A 15023-nucleotide genomic window follows, 5' to 3' on the forward strand; every position below is an offset into this window, starting at 1 on the left:
GAGCACGTAGGGGACACCACGGTGGATAGAACACTGGGCCTAGAATTAATGCAAATCCGGCCTTAGAGCCTTACTAGCTGTGTGACCCTGGGCAAGTCACTTCCTCCCAGTTTCCTCATCTGTAAAATGAGCTGGAGAAGGAAATGGCAAACCACTCCAGGATCTTTGCCAAGAAAATCCCAAATCGAGTCAGGAGAGTCAGATACAGCTGAAATGGCTGAACATCAAATGAGCTAGGCCCCGTACTAAACCCAGAACTGGGATCTGGACCACGGCCCTCTGACTCCAAATATGCTGCATCTGCCTAACCCAGAGGTTCTTACCCTGGACTCTGAACTTGTTTTTTTTTTTTTTTTATAACGACATCCCAGTATATTCCTTTCTAATCCCATGTGTTTGGTTTTATGCATTTAAAAACCTTTTCCTGAGAAGGGATCCACTGGTTGCCCCAGACTGCCAAAGGGGTCACTGACACAGGAGCTTAGTGGTCAAGGTTTCTGTAGGCCCACGACATTTCTTCAGCCCGGTCACATGCCTTCTCCCAGGATCCCCCGCTTCACCACAGGTGCTTTCCCTAGAAATCCCAATGAGCTTGTACCTGGCTAATTGTCTGCTCATTTCCATGGGAGAGCCTGCCAAGTGCTGTTAGCTACTTCACAAGGCTAAAACTAGTCTGGGTCAAGGGTCTCTGGGGAGTGAAGCTCCTGTCCTGATGTGTCTGGTTAAACATTAACACATGTCCCAGCCCCTCCCTGCCTCAGTGCAAACACCACCCATCTATGATCAGTAAGAGTTGGGGAGGGAGAGGGACTGAGCAGCCTCGAAGCCCTCTAACACATCTCTCTAAGGTCTAGGACTCAGGGCTCTGGGCTCTCTTGGGTCTTCGCCCCCTTGAATGGTCTGCTCAGGCCTATGGGCCCTTCCCAGAATCAGGTTTTAAATGTTTAAAATAAAATGGTTTACAAAGGAAAACAATTATGGAAATACAGTTGTTTAAAAAAAAAATAAGCCAAGTTCATGGGCCTCAGGTTAAGAATCTCGGCAAAGTTCTCTGGAAATCGAGTGAAGAGCCACCAGAGCTGCTGCTTCTCCTTCCTCTGCCAAGCAGAGCCAGTAACCACGCTGTGGTTTTCTTGGCTCATGCTCCTTGAGATTCTTCGTCATGTCCTCATTCCCCTCTGCAGCCCTCCAGCTTGTCAGTAGCTTAATATTGTCTGCCAGATGTTCCAGGCTTCCATGCAGTTGGGCTGTCCCTGTCCCAGGCCCAGACACACTGTCTGGGCACTAAGGTTCCTGCCCACTCTATTCACTGCTGACTCCAAGGGAGCTCTCCTTCCACCCCTAGCATTGAGGAATGACTAACACCTAGTCCCTGTTTATCGACTTTATTATATTATGCAGGAACAGACTAAATCTGTGATTTCATGGGGGTAAGGAACTCCCAGGTGAGGACACTTCCTCCTTCAATGTTCTTGGCAACTTACAGTCCTTAGACCAGGACACTGCAAGGATGACTTGCCCAGGGTCACCAGGCAGGACCTGAACCCTGGTGTTCCTGGCTTTAGTCACTAAGCCTTGCTTGTTTCTCATTTATTGCACCCCCCGCTTGTTTATATACATATATGTATTTATATAGGGAAATATATGTGCTTATGTACACATACACATATACATAAATGTATAATGTGACTATATTGTAGTGTGATATATGTGTGTTATAGTGGGTAGAGATCTGACCTCTGAGTCTAGAAGACCTTGGGGTCAAACCCCTCGTCTGATATAGAATGTGTGTGACCTAGGTGAGTTCCTTAACCTCTCAGTGCTCTGGCTAACCCTCTACGTTGCTGAGAAGGTGCAGATCTGTATTTAACAGAGGGAGTTTCCTGACTGGGTCTAGGCAGCTGGTGGGTACCTGGTATAGAGTGCTTGACCTGGAGTTTGGAAGACCTGAGGTGAGATCTTGGACATTTTACCAGATATGTGACCCTGGACAAGTCACTTAACTTCTTCATCTGTAAAATGGGGATAATAATCCCTACCTCCAGGGTTATTGTGAAGATAAAATGAAATGACATTTGTAAAGTATTTTGCAAATCTTAAAGCACTATATAAATGCTGGCCATTATTATTATTATTAAGGCCCCCCTCCCCGGCCGGTACAGTTTTACTCACCTAGGAAGCAAGAAATTTGAGTTCCAGTTAATTCATTAAACATTTATTGAGTATTTACTATGTGTCAGGCACCATGCTGAGCACTGGGGATGTACAGACAGAAAGATAGTCCCTGTCCTCAAGTAGCTTACCTATTAAGTGGGGGATGGTGACCCATAAAAGGAATCAGAAAATGGAGGGATAATATACGATCTAAATACGAGGATATAAATACGAGGGCCTGATGGAGAAGGAAGTTCAAATGGTCTGGAGGGAAGCTGGGGAAGATGTGAAGAAGGGAGTGTACTGCCCTGGGCCCCTCCGTGAAGTGGAAGTACAGGAGAAAGTGACCAGTCAGAGGAAAGAGCCACAGGATGGAGACATCTTCTGGGGGAGGTGGCCACAAGGGCATGGGTGAATGGGGAGTTGTACCCAGAGAGGAAGGAAGCAGGATCACAGCTATACTACCCTCCCCACCCCCACCCCCTCATCCCCAGGCTGCCTCACTTTGTCTCTTGGTCTCGGTTCTGTATAATGACCAGTCTGCTTACTTCTAGTCCTGCGGTTCTATGATTCTAAAATGTATGCATACTGTGTGTCTGTGTGTGTGTGTCTCTAGCATATCTGTATTATGTGATACGTGTGTTTCTTTCTCTCCCTGCTATTTTCAGAGAAGACAATGATGAACTCTATGTCTTTTGAGCAAGAACGGGCCAAGTGCTGGGTTAGCAGAGTCTTGCTGAAGTTTTCAGTGATGGCGGTTCCCAAAGATCACCTAAGGCGTGACTCCCGCTGGGGGAGGCTGTGAGCACACTTATAAGACCAGCTGGGACACAGATCTTGGTTGAAAAAAAAATGGTTAGTTTCCTTCTGACCCATCATACAAAAGCCCAGTGTTCTCACAACCAGAGTAGCCCTGGAAACAGATAAACAAAACAACATAAATGAATGACAGTGACTGATAATAATGAAATATTCCGCTTTAGTGTTTTGTTTTTTAAAGAAAGAAAGGGTGTGTGCCCTATAAATTCACACAAGCATTGACCACTGGTTCTGATCTGCCTTTTAAAACGTTCTTCATGGCCCTCATTGCAATCAGTGTGAATACTGTTCTCCACGTTCTGCTTTCTTCACTCTGCTTCAGTCTATACCAGTCTGCCCATTTTCCTCTGAATTATTCATATTGTGTCCTGCTGGACCACACTATAGCATGACACTATATATTCATTTACTACAATCTGCTCAGCTAATGACATGGGGTTTGTTTCCAACTTTTTCTTGAAAACTGATTCTGTAAGTATTTTTCACCAGCTAGCTTCATTCTTAATAACCTCCTTTGAGGTATAAATCCAGTAGTGGGATCCGTGGGTCAAAGCACTTCTAACTTTTCTTGCTTAATTCCAAGTCGCTTTCCCAAAGATTTGGGCCAATTGTCTGCTCGTCTAGCAGGGACCTCATTAGGGGGCCTCTTTTCCAGCAGCCCTGGCAGTGCTGGTTTTCTGTCTTCTGTTCTCTTTGCCACTCTGCTAGTTCTCAGATAATACAGAGGAGATCTCTGTAAGGGAATTTCTCTGATTATTATACATGTGGGCACTTTTCCAAACGGTTTTCAAGAATTTTGTGGTTCTTCTCTTGAGACCTGTTTGTTCCCGTCATACACATCACTTATGCAACGGAGAATGACTCCCATGGCTGCATGCTAACTCCATGTGGATTTCTGAAATGCTTCATGCAAAGATTTGCCCTTGGACTTTGTATTCTTCTTATTCTCGCTGTAGTGGTAATTGTGCTAAAGCTATTTATTTTTATTGTGTCAAAGAAGCTGATTTCAGTTTTAAAATCATATTCTATCATGGTTGATTGCAAATGTACCCATAGTTAAGAGAGACAGAGAGAGGGAGGGAGAGAGAAAGAAACTCTTCTGTTCTTTAACTTGTTAGTGTTAATTAAATCGATTCATTCAGTGATCAGTTCTTTTCAGATAATTTCATTTGATTCTCCAGTTGGGGGTGGAGATTATGTGGACATTTGGTTCATAATCTATCCCCCATGTACACTGTGGCTCAGTCCTTCTTTTCCTCCTGGAGTTCCTTATTTATTTATTTTAATGACAATTCAACTTTCTGTTGTGCTTTATCGTTGCAAAGGGCTATAAAGCAGACAGGACTAGTGTTACCCCCATTTTTTAGGGTTAGCCCTGAGATTTCATCAGTATAAGGAGTTAACTACAAGAAAATTCCCTTTCCCAACATAGTCAGGCAACTGTTCTGTTTTTTGAGTCCTAGAGACTTGTATGGAACACGGAGCTTAAGTGACTTGTCCAGGGTCACACAGCCAATGTGTGGCAGATGGAGGACTTGAACTCATGATTCTGAGGCTGCTTCTCTATCCACTGGGCCATCTTGCTTCTGTTTTCTCCCTGATTTGCTGATGAGGAAAATGTGACATCTGGAGATGAAGTGCCTTGTGCCACAACTGCTTGGGTCTGGAGCAGAGATGACAGTCCTTTTCATTGTCCCGCACTGCCCCCACTTAGCCTTGAGGACACCTTTGTCTATCATGTATCAGAGCTTGGGCTTAGAGCCAGGAGGGGTCAAGTGATGTGCCCAAGGTCACAAAGCTTCCACCAGGGGAATTGGGACTTCAAGCCAATGGTTCTTGAACCTCTCTAGGACTCTCTCCAGGATATTCCGTAGCCTTTTAGAATAGAGGCAGCTTTGGTATCTAATTAGGAGGAACAAATACCCAGAGAAGCAGATGGGGAAATCATCTTTCTTCTCAAAATGTGTGTCTGTGAGTCAGTATGGGGATGTGGTGCATATTTTGATCATCTTTCAGCCTTCGATGCCCTTTGACATTTTCAGCCTTTGCTAACAGGACCCCACAAGCTATTCGGACTTGCCATCCCCCTCAACCCCTCCCCTCCTGGCTTGTGTATCATCTGCCTATCTCAGGAAGGAGGCAGGCTTTCCTGAAAAGTGGCCTTTGTTGCTGGGAATACAGAATGGCAGGATGCCAGGGTGTCATATAATTTATCTCAGTCTCAAAGTGATGAGAGAGACAGAGACAGAGAGAAACAGACAGAGAGGGACAGAGGGGAGAGAGACAGAGAGACAGAGAGACCTGGGAAAGGAGAAAGGAATGAGAAGCCCAAAACAAGTAACGTAGATTTAAATGGAGCATAAAAAAAAGCCTAAAAAGGAACCTGAGGGGAAAGGGAGAGAAAATCTGAGAGGAATAGAGAAAAGGTGTGGCGGGCCTCTCCAAAGCCTGCTAGTAACCCTTAATGGCACAAGATTAACAATGGAACAATCATAATGCTAATGATAGTGATACTTTTAGAACTTCTTAGGCCCAAAGCAGCTCATTTAAATCTCACCACAGCTCTGAGAGATAAGAGGCAAACCTGAGCCTGAGGTCAAAGAAGTAACTCAGTGGGTCCAAGGTCCTAGGCTAGGAATAATAGGCACTCCATGCTCCTGTAAAGGCTTTAAGGATTACAAAGCACTGTGTTCAGAACCACCCTGTAAGATGGGCAGGACTAAGAGTATGGTCCTCGCCTTCCCCCCTCCACACACACACACCTCTTATCCTGGGGAAAACTGAGGTTCAGAGGTGTTTGGGGTTAGAACAAGGGTCCCAAGGCTGGGAATCCAGGCATACTGGTGACTAAGTTGGGTTCCAACTTGATCTGACTTGGGACCAGTCATATTCTCTAGTAGAAGAGTAGTTTACCCTTTAGCTAGGATGGCAAACATTTGCACTCTTTGGTGGGATCTGCTTTTTAAAGGAATTTTGCCCAACAAGGCATTGGATTTTCTACTTCTCACCTTCAGTTTTTCCCAGGAATCAGTCCCTGACAAGAACACCTTTTGGTGTGGACTGAGGCTGCCTCCTTCTCCCTCTGCCAGCTCCACTTGGGTCTGGATTGGTTAGAAGGGAAACCACAGAGATGTTATCCATGTCATTATTTCTTTCATGCATCAGATCTTTTCAGAGAATTTCCCCCTTTTGCATAATGAGCTCTTGACTTTAGCCCTTCTAACTCCAGAAACCTATCAGAGATCATTCAGAGAGGAAGGAAATTTGTAGATAAAAACACAGTGTGAGGCTGGAACCAGTCCCTGAAGATGGCCTCATCCAACCCTCTAATTTTCCAGATGAGGAAACTGAGACTCAGAGAGGAGAAGAGATTTAATCTATTTGCTTATTTGGGAAGGAATGAGTTAGATTAGATGTTCTCCCTTCTAGCTCTCAACTTTTCTCTTCCAGGGTCCTTCTGGCCCTCTATGATCTCACTTTCTCTCTTAACTGCTTTCTAGCTTGAACATTTGATGGTGCCTTTCAGCAATGATATTTTAATTTTTAAGGCTCAATCCACCTTTAGTATTCTGTGTTCTAGCTCTTCTAAGGCCCCTCCAAGCTTTAACATTCTATGTTCTAAGGTCCTTCCCAGCTCTAACATTGTATGTTCTAGGTGACTTGTCCACATTCATACAGTAGAGCCAGACTTAGAACTTAAATCAATTCTTTGAGTTCACTTGTGACAATAGTAGCTGAAGGATAAAGGTCAGATGTGAGGGCTAAAAGAAAAATGGACAGAGTTAAAAGAACTTCCAAAGAAGGAATTATTTTAATTTCTTTTTTACCCTTTCATTCGAGGATATCAAAGCAGTTTTCCTTGATAATTTCTTGAAATATGATATCCAGGTCTTTTTTTTTTGTCATGGCTTTCAGGTAAGCCAATAATTCTTAAATGATCTCTCCCTGATTTATTTTCCAGGTCAGTTGTTTTTCCAGTGAGATATTTCACATTTTAATCAATATTTTTTTTTAGATTTTGTTTTATTGTTTCTTGATGTCTCATGCAATCCTTAGGTTTCACTTGCTGAATTCTAAATTTTAAGGAATTATTTTCTTTAGTGAGTTTTTTTACCTCCTTTTCCATTTGACCACTTCTACTTTTTAAGTAGTTATCTTCAGAGGATTTTTGTACCTCAACAGAGAGAAATGCCAGGAGTAGCTGCCCAGAGGAGTTGCTAGTTGACTGACCCCAACATAGCTCCAATGATATTTTAGCAGGAGAATCAAACCTGAAACAGGTCTAGGAACTGGTTATTTTTATGCCAGTTTGTTCAAGTTTCTCTTTCCTGGAACAGGGAGCTTTGAATCTGGGTAGTGACAGGTAAGGATTTGTCTCCTCCCCACTCTCCCAAATATGATGGGTCTCAGAAGGTAAGAACATTTTTCTGGGTAATATTTGAAAGCCTTGTACCTAAGGGATCTGAGGACTCTGTCCTTTTTCCCCAAGTGATGGGGCTCATACAGATCAAATTAAGCTCTTTCATTTCTTAGCTGATGGTAGAGAGAACAGAATTTATTGACTTACAGTGGGAGTTCAGGTGGTTTCATCCCTTTGTTCATCCAGGATCCACCCAGGATAATAACAAGATAAGGCTTCCCAAGAACTTGAATCAGCATTCAGTAGAATTATCTCTGCAATCGAAACATCCAGGTTCAGACTCTATCTCTGACACTGACCAGACCACCTCTGAGAGCCCTTCAGGCTCAAAGATCTCAGCTCCAAGGACTTATTGGTCCTATTACTTGTTTTTACTATTATGTAACTCTAAGACAAAAGACTTCAGGACAACTGAGATCTGCTTTAACTTAGGGAGTCTGTATTCCTGAACCTTTGAAAGCATTGATCTAGTTCACTAGCTGTGTGACCATGGGCAAAAGATTCAACCACTCTTAGCCTCAGGCAGTCTGCTAGAAAGAAGTTGTTGATGGGAGTACCCATACTGAGGAAATCATGGCTGCTTGGAGTATTAATAGGCATCTAGCTGTCACAGTGGAGAAAGTTTTGCAGTTGAAGTCAGGAAGACCTGGGATCAAATCCTACCTCAGACACTGGACTAGCTGTGTGACCCTGGGCAAGTCACTTAACTGCTGCCTGCCTCAGTTTCCTCATCGGTAAAATGAGGATAATAATAGCACTTCCCAGAATTGTTGTGGGGATAAAATAAGATGATATTTGTAGTGTTTTGAAACCTCCCAGTGATATTTAAATACTAGTTGTTATAATTTTTAATTATTACTGTTAATGACAATTCACATTTCTGTAGCACTTGAAATTCTTTGAAGTTGGCAGTGAAGGTTTGGAGATTAAATGCGGTCATATTTATAAAGCACTTTGCAAACTTTAAAAGGCTAGCTATTTTTACAAGAGCGCTGGGCTGGATAGATAGATTCTCCAGTCATCCTGATCAAGGCAATAATGGAACCCATAGTGGGGAGGTGGGGAATGAGATCACTATGGGATCTGTAAAATGGGCTAATAATAACCACACTACTTAATCTCCCACATTGGCATAAGGATCAGATGAGATCATGTCTGCGAAGCACTTGGTGACCAGAAAACCACAATTCCTATCCATGTGAGTGATTATCAATTGTTTGCTTCATCCTGACCCTAGTTAAGTCTGAGTTCACTAGAAGGGGGCGGGGGAGGGGAGAGAGTGGCTGGAGAGGGACAGTCGGTCAATCAATGTTCATTTACTCAGAGCTAGAGTGAAGCAGGGTCTTAGGAGGGGGCCACACAGGAAGGAGAAGGTTTGGTCTCTGTCTCTTGGAGTTTCTCAGCTATTTGGGGATATTCAGGTTGTCTGTGTAATAACATGATGGTAACTCCCATTTATGTAGATCTTTAAGGTGTGCAGATGCTTTATTTTGTTTGATCCTCATGGCAAACAGGAGGGAGGTGTTCTTATTATGTTCCCATTTTACAGATGAGGAAATTAAGATTATGCTGTATCATTTTATAATTGAGTCTGCTTTGTAACCAACCCTGTTCTGCATTTTGTCAAACCCCATTTCTCAGTTAAGCTAAAAAATGTGGTCTCTTCCCAGTTGGAATTAAAGTCTTGGTGGACCGATGTTCTCTTTCTCTGTCAACTAGCCCCTGGGACATCTGATTTGTTGTCTGTAAACAAAAAAAAAAAACAAAACAGTTTAGGCAGAGCCTCTCTCCAAGATAATTCTTCTGCCTCTTGTCTCTCCTTGTGAAATCAGGGGTGGTTTGATCTGCTCCAAGGGAAGCACTGACCAGGTGGTGCTGATTTTCTAACCAAGATGACAAGAGGCAGTTGAAATCTCTCTAAAGCAATTGTTATTGTTCTGTCATTCCAGTCAAGGTGGACCCTTTATAACCCCATTTGACAAAGATCCTGGAGTGTTTTGTCATTTCCTTCTCCAGCTCATTTTACAGATGAGGAACTGAGGCAAACAGGGTGAAGTGACTTTGAGGCTAGATTTGAACTCAGATCTTCCTGACTCTAAACCCAGTGCTCTATCTGCTGGCCACCTAGCTACCCAATAAAACAATTAATATTCTTTAATTGTAAGAGGGCTGTGATCATCCATAGAGGAAGACCAGCTCCCCTTTTTCTGCTTTAACCAATTGTGACATTCTCCAATCATCCAGAACTCCTTCTTTCTTGCTTTTCAATAAAGAGGCTTTCCCCCTTTGCATTGTGGTTGCTGGCCTGACTGAGGGGTCCAGTCTTACCTACTTTATTAACAGTCACACATGTCACTGTTAATAAACTTTCATCTTGCTCAGAGAAAACATAGCTCAGTTTTGCCTTTGTTGCATTTTACTGGCCATATGGATAAGGAAAAGGAAGCTGAGAGATTGGCTCAATGTCACACAGCTAGGAAGGGTCCGAGGTAGAATTTGAATTCAGATCTTACTGACTCCAACACTGAGCAGCCTGGATGCCTAGTTGTTTAGCTATGTGCAGAATTATGGGTGTCAACCAGCACTCCCAAGATGGGAGTTCGTGAGTGGCAGGAATGCTTTCCCTAGTGCAGACTGCTGCCCCTCTAAGAACTTAGGAGATGTTTATTTAGAGTTATTATGACTGAGAATTCCATTCCCCTGTGACCATCATGGAGATGGGTCCTTCTGACCTCATGCCCTCAGACAACACACCTCTCCTCTGCCTTTATTTGATGCCAGGGTGGGAGGGCATCAGAGGAGAGCTCTAGTGGAAGCAGAGCCTAGAAGGAAGACTTGTACACCAAGTAGCACATATTGAGACCTGACAGATACAGTAGACTTAACTTTGACACATCAAGACTGTATTTGTCAGCATGGGTCCTTCCTCCTCTGACATAGCTCACAAACCTTCTGTTCCTTAGTAGATGGTCTTTAAGAGTTGTTGGAATTGACCCGTCCAACACTCTTCAATTTGACAAATATTATTTAAGCCTCTACTGTGTGCAAAGGACTGTGCTCTGAGGAGAATCATACATTGAAAGTTAGAAGGGACCTCAGGGGATTTAGCCCAGTAGACAAACTGAGGCACAGAGACTTGCCTTGAGTGCCATTGAGGCAGTAATTAGCAGTCAGGATCCCAAGCCAGGTCCTGTTGCTCTAAATACAGTGTTCTTTCCTCTGTGCTCCTTACTCTGCCTTCCTTAGGAGGACAATTTCACTTCCTTCAAGGACCCTACTTCCTTTATATGGGTCCTTCATTCCAGCCAAACTGGTTGACTTCTTATCTATTGACCATAACTTGCCCTTTCCTGTAAGTCTGCCAAAAACATTCTCATCCCTAGGAATGCATTGCCCCTTGTCCATCCATCTTTTTAAGGTCCAACCCAGGAGCCTCTGCAGCTCACTCCCACTGACAATGTCCTCAGTCTGAGGGTTCATAAGGACATTCCCTTGCTGAGTTAGCTTCTTCTTTGGCCACCATTACTACTGCCTTTCATCATGAATTATTGTTACCTTGGACAAGTCCCTTTTTATCTCTAGACTTTGTATTGTTCCCTTGTAAAACAAGGAGTTGGATTAGATGTTCTCTGAGGTAAGAGCTTACAGTGTAAGGTCCTGTGACATCTCTTTTAATGTTCTCTCCATTGTTACTAACATTCTGATTTCTATCTTCCAAGTTTCGGGTGTTGTCTCCTCAAACAGACAGTTAGCTGGGTGATGGAAAGGACTCATGCTTCTAACTACACTTAGCACTGTGTTTACAACATACATTTAATTAAAATATTGATTGATTAAAAACAAAAACATAAAAAAAAATGGGGCGGCTAGGTGGCGCAGTGAGTAAAGTGCCGGTCTCGGAGTCAGGAGGACCCAAGTTCGGTTCTGGCCTCAGACACTTAACACCCACACAAAGAAAAACTAGCAGTGTGACCTTGGGCAAGTTACTTAACCCCAATTGCCCTTGAAAAGGCAAAAAAAACAACAACAACATAAAATATTAATTGATTTGATTATTGAAGGGGGGTGCTCTATGGCAAGAGTTTATAAACTTGGATTTGTTTTTTTTAATTTTGATACCTGTACTTCTGTATAATTGTTTTCTCTTAAAATCTACTATAGTTATTTGATGTATTTAAAAGCATTATTGTGGGGAAAGGTCCACAGGAGTCACCAGACTGCCAAAGGGGTCCCTGACACTCCAGCTTAAGCACCCTGCTCTGTGAGGTCAGGAGGATAGGAGGGCTGGATGGATCCTTCGAGGAGCCCGGCTTGTTAAAAACACTCTTTTTGCAGGCTTGCTTTGCTAATAAGGTCACCTGACCTAGGCTGGCTGTGCAGAATTGAAACCTTAATCTGACATCACTTTCTGTCCCTGGTGGTCAGTGGCAGATGCTGAGCTGAGGAGAAGTTAGTGTTATAGGGGTGTCAGCTGTTGGTCTCATAATTGGGTTTGCTCCTGAAGATCTTTGCTGTTTTTGGTGGGAGCCCATTTTTAGCCACTGAGATCCCTAGGGGGCATCCATAGCCCTCACATTACAATTGTTGTTCAGTCATGAACAGTTACCCTTTGTAACTCATTTAGGAGTTTTCTTGGGAAAGACACTGGAGTGCTTTGCCATTTCCATAGAGCTCATTTTATAGATGAGGAAACTGAGGCACACAGAGTGTCATGTCTTTTCCCACAGCTAACATCCAAGGCCAAATTTCAGCTCACGTTCATCTCTATCCACTGTGCCACCTAGATGCCCCCATGTAGCAATATACCATGCAATTCAGGTCTATTCTGGACCTGGTGTCTGCGATGCTGGACATCCAGGCTCAGATGATTCATTCTCTGCTGTATAATTTTTACATTTCATGTAATATCTTCTATTATAATTCACATGAATTTAGCAGCTCATGTTCAGTTTTGGTAAATGCTTTATTGTTACGTAAGGGGAGGGAACTCTATTAACTGTAATCTGGACCCATGGGATACAGGGCCATTGGTCTCTGCCTTCTCTTTTGGTCCAGGATGTGATACAAAGAGAATTCTTCAAGGTCAGTGCCATGTGTGGGGCATTGTTTGGGAAGGAGGGGGAGTGACTCATAAGTAACACAGCTCGGCCAGAGTGCTGAGGGGCAGGGGGCCCATACGGAATTTCCCAAGATGCTTTCTTGGAGCAGTGGGGACAAAAGCTTTGGGAAAGTTGTCTGTGACTCATCTCCAGGGGATGATTCACCAACAAATCTTAGAGGCTGTAATGCAAAAAGAGAAAAAAAAATACATTTGGAAATGCCTACATGGAAAAAAAAATTATATTGAGAGACAGAGTGGATAGAGCCAGCCTCTCAGAGCCAGGAATGCCTGGGTTCAGGTCCTGCCATTGACCCATCACTCAATTCACTGAGCTGCCCAGTGCTCTAAGAGGCAACTCTCTCACAGTTGCAAAGAATGTGCTAACCTGAACTGATGGAGGGAGTTTCACCACCTGGGAGTTCCCTAAACCATTGAAATCCTGGGTCTCATCTCTGCCCTTTTCCCTCCCTTATACTTGGTGTCTCCAAAGTCTTAGTGCAGTTTTGAGTGACTGAGGCTTAAAAGATAACATTTCAAGGCAACAAGAATGTATTAAGCACCTATTACAAAGACCAAAATATAAAATAGTCCCCAACATCAAGGAACTTTCTTCATTCTGTTGGGGAAGACAACATGTATAAATGTACACATGCACATCTGTATACAAACATATGTATGTGTGTGCTGCTGTTCAGTCACTTCAGTTTGATTCTTCATGCCCCATGTGGCAAAGATACTGAAGGGGTTTGCCATTTCCTTCTCCAGCTCATTTTACAGATGAGGAAACTGAGGCAAACTGGGATAAGTGACTTGCCCAGGGTCACACAGCTAGTAAGTGTCTGAGTCTGGATTTGAACTCAGGTCTTCCTGACTCCAGGCTTGGAGCTCTATCTTCTGCATCACCTAGCCACCTCCACATATGTGTGTATATATACATATATATGCACATATCATCTTTGTCTGGGCAGCCTCCCATGCCTGAAATTCCCTCCATCCTACCCTTAGCAGCTTAGCTTCGAGTCCCCAGTTCAGCTCTTTGCCGTTTCCTCAAGTGATCAAGTCTGTACTTACACCTAGTCTGCCCCCCCCCCCTTCAGATGTTCTAGCTGCCTCATTTTTCATTGCTTTAGGGAAGAAAGTTCAAACCCTTTATTCTGACACCCAAGGCCCTCAAGTCTGACTTCCATTTTGCTTTCATGGCCTTATCTCCCTCTTCCTACTCTACATGAACTTCAGGCCAGCTCACCTATTCAGGATCAGGCAGACACTCTCAGGCATTGTCACCTCCAAGCTTTTGCTCACTTCAGACCTGTCATTTTGCCTCCCTTAATAATAATTTTGTTTTTGTTGTTCAGTCATTTCAGTCATGTCTAACTCTTTGCGACCACATTTGGAGTTTTCTTGTCAGGAATAGTAGAGTAGCTGGCCATTTCCTTCTCCAGCTCATTTTACAGATGAAGAAACGGAGGCAAACAGGGTTAAGTAAGTGACTTGCCCACTATCACATAGCTAGTAAATGTCTGAGGCTGGATTCGAACTCGGGTCTTCCTGATTCCAAACCCAGTGCTCTATGTACTATGGTATCACTTAGTTGTCCTTCATGATGGTAGCTCACTTTTATAAAGCATTTTAAGGTTTGAAAAACATTTTATATTCCTTCATTACATTACAGTCCTTCCCTCCCTTCCTCCCTTCCTCCCTTCCTCCCTTCCTCCCTTCCTCCCTTCCTTCCTTCCTTCCTTCCTTCCTTCCTTCCTTCCTTCCTTCCTTCCTTCCTCCCTCCCTCCCTCCCTCCCTCCCTCCCTTCTCTGTCCTATCTGTCCTAGGAGAGCAGGTAGCAAGCTCTCTGTGACCCATCCTGCCATCTTGTGGTAAACACCTGGAAGTGCTGATGCATGGATCAGATGAGGTCATCCCCAAGAGCATTGTGGGCACCTTGGCCCCATTCTGAGACTGAGCTGGGATGGAGAGATTGGGCAATCTTCCCTGGGCAGCACCTTCTTCTGTCAATGAATCATCTGTCCCTACGCATGTCGCTTTAGGTTGTTCTGCCAAGGGAAGTTCTACCCCTGGAAGGGTCATGGGTTCCATCTGTGCAAAACTGAAATGTTGACTTATTTATCTTTTTTAAGAGACCTGGCAAGGAACAATGTCAAGAGAACTGAGTCCTGGGTTCAAGTCCATCTCTGGCACCCAATGGGTGGGTGACCTTGAGCTGGTCAGTGCCCCCAGGCAACTGGGGAAGACTCTCAGTGGCGGAGTGGGTGCTAATATTCTTTGATTGAAGAATGTCTATACTCGGGGCTCCCTACATTGACAATGTCATGGTCCCTGTCAGAAAACAAGTAAAAGTGATAACCATGTGGCTCCTTAAGCCAGGGCATAGGCATGAATTTGATAATATTGATAATAACCATCATTTATGTAGAATTTCAAGGTTTTCCAAGAATTTTACTCGATCCTTACAACAACCCTATGAGATTATATATATATATGTGTGTGTGTGTGTGTATGTATATATATATATAT

At 43.6% G+C, this 15023-nt stretch overlaps 1 protein-coding gene across 1 annotated transcript in view; it reads left to right on the forward strand.

Annotated features, from left to right (window-relative positions):
- The first annotated feature begins 2857 nt into the window (after positions 1–2857).
- The window catches only part of LOC138165128 (tyrosine-protein kinase JAK1-like), a 66821-nt gene continuing 54655 nt past the window's right edge, over positions 2858–15023 (forward strand). The window contains exon 1 of the mRNA XM_069093283.1: positions 2858–3009. The gene's annotated coding sequence lies outside the window, so the exon portion shown is untranslated. The remainder of the gene's footprint in view (positions 3010–15023) is intronic.

This window comes from Petaurus breviceps, unplaced genomic scaffold, assembly GCF_028583685.1.
Source record: "Petaurus breviceps papuanus isolate PSGF00001 unplaced genomic scaffold, PetGlider_PUasm1.0 208, whole genome shotgun sequence".
Classification (NCBI taxonomy): Eukaryota; Metazoa; Chordata; class Mammalia; order Diprotodontia; family Petauridae; genus Petaurus; species Petaurus breviceps.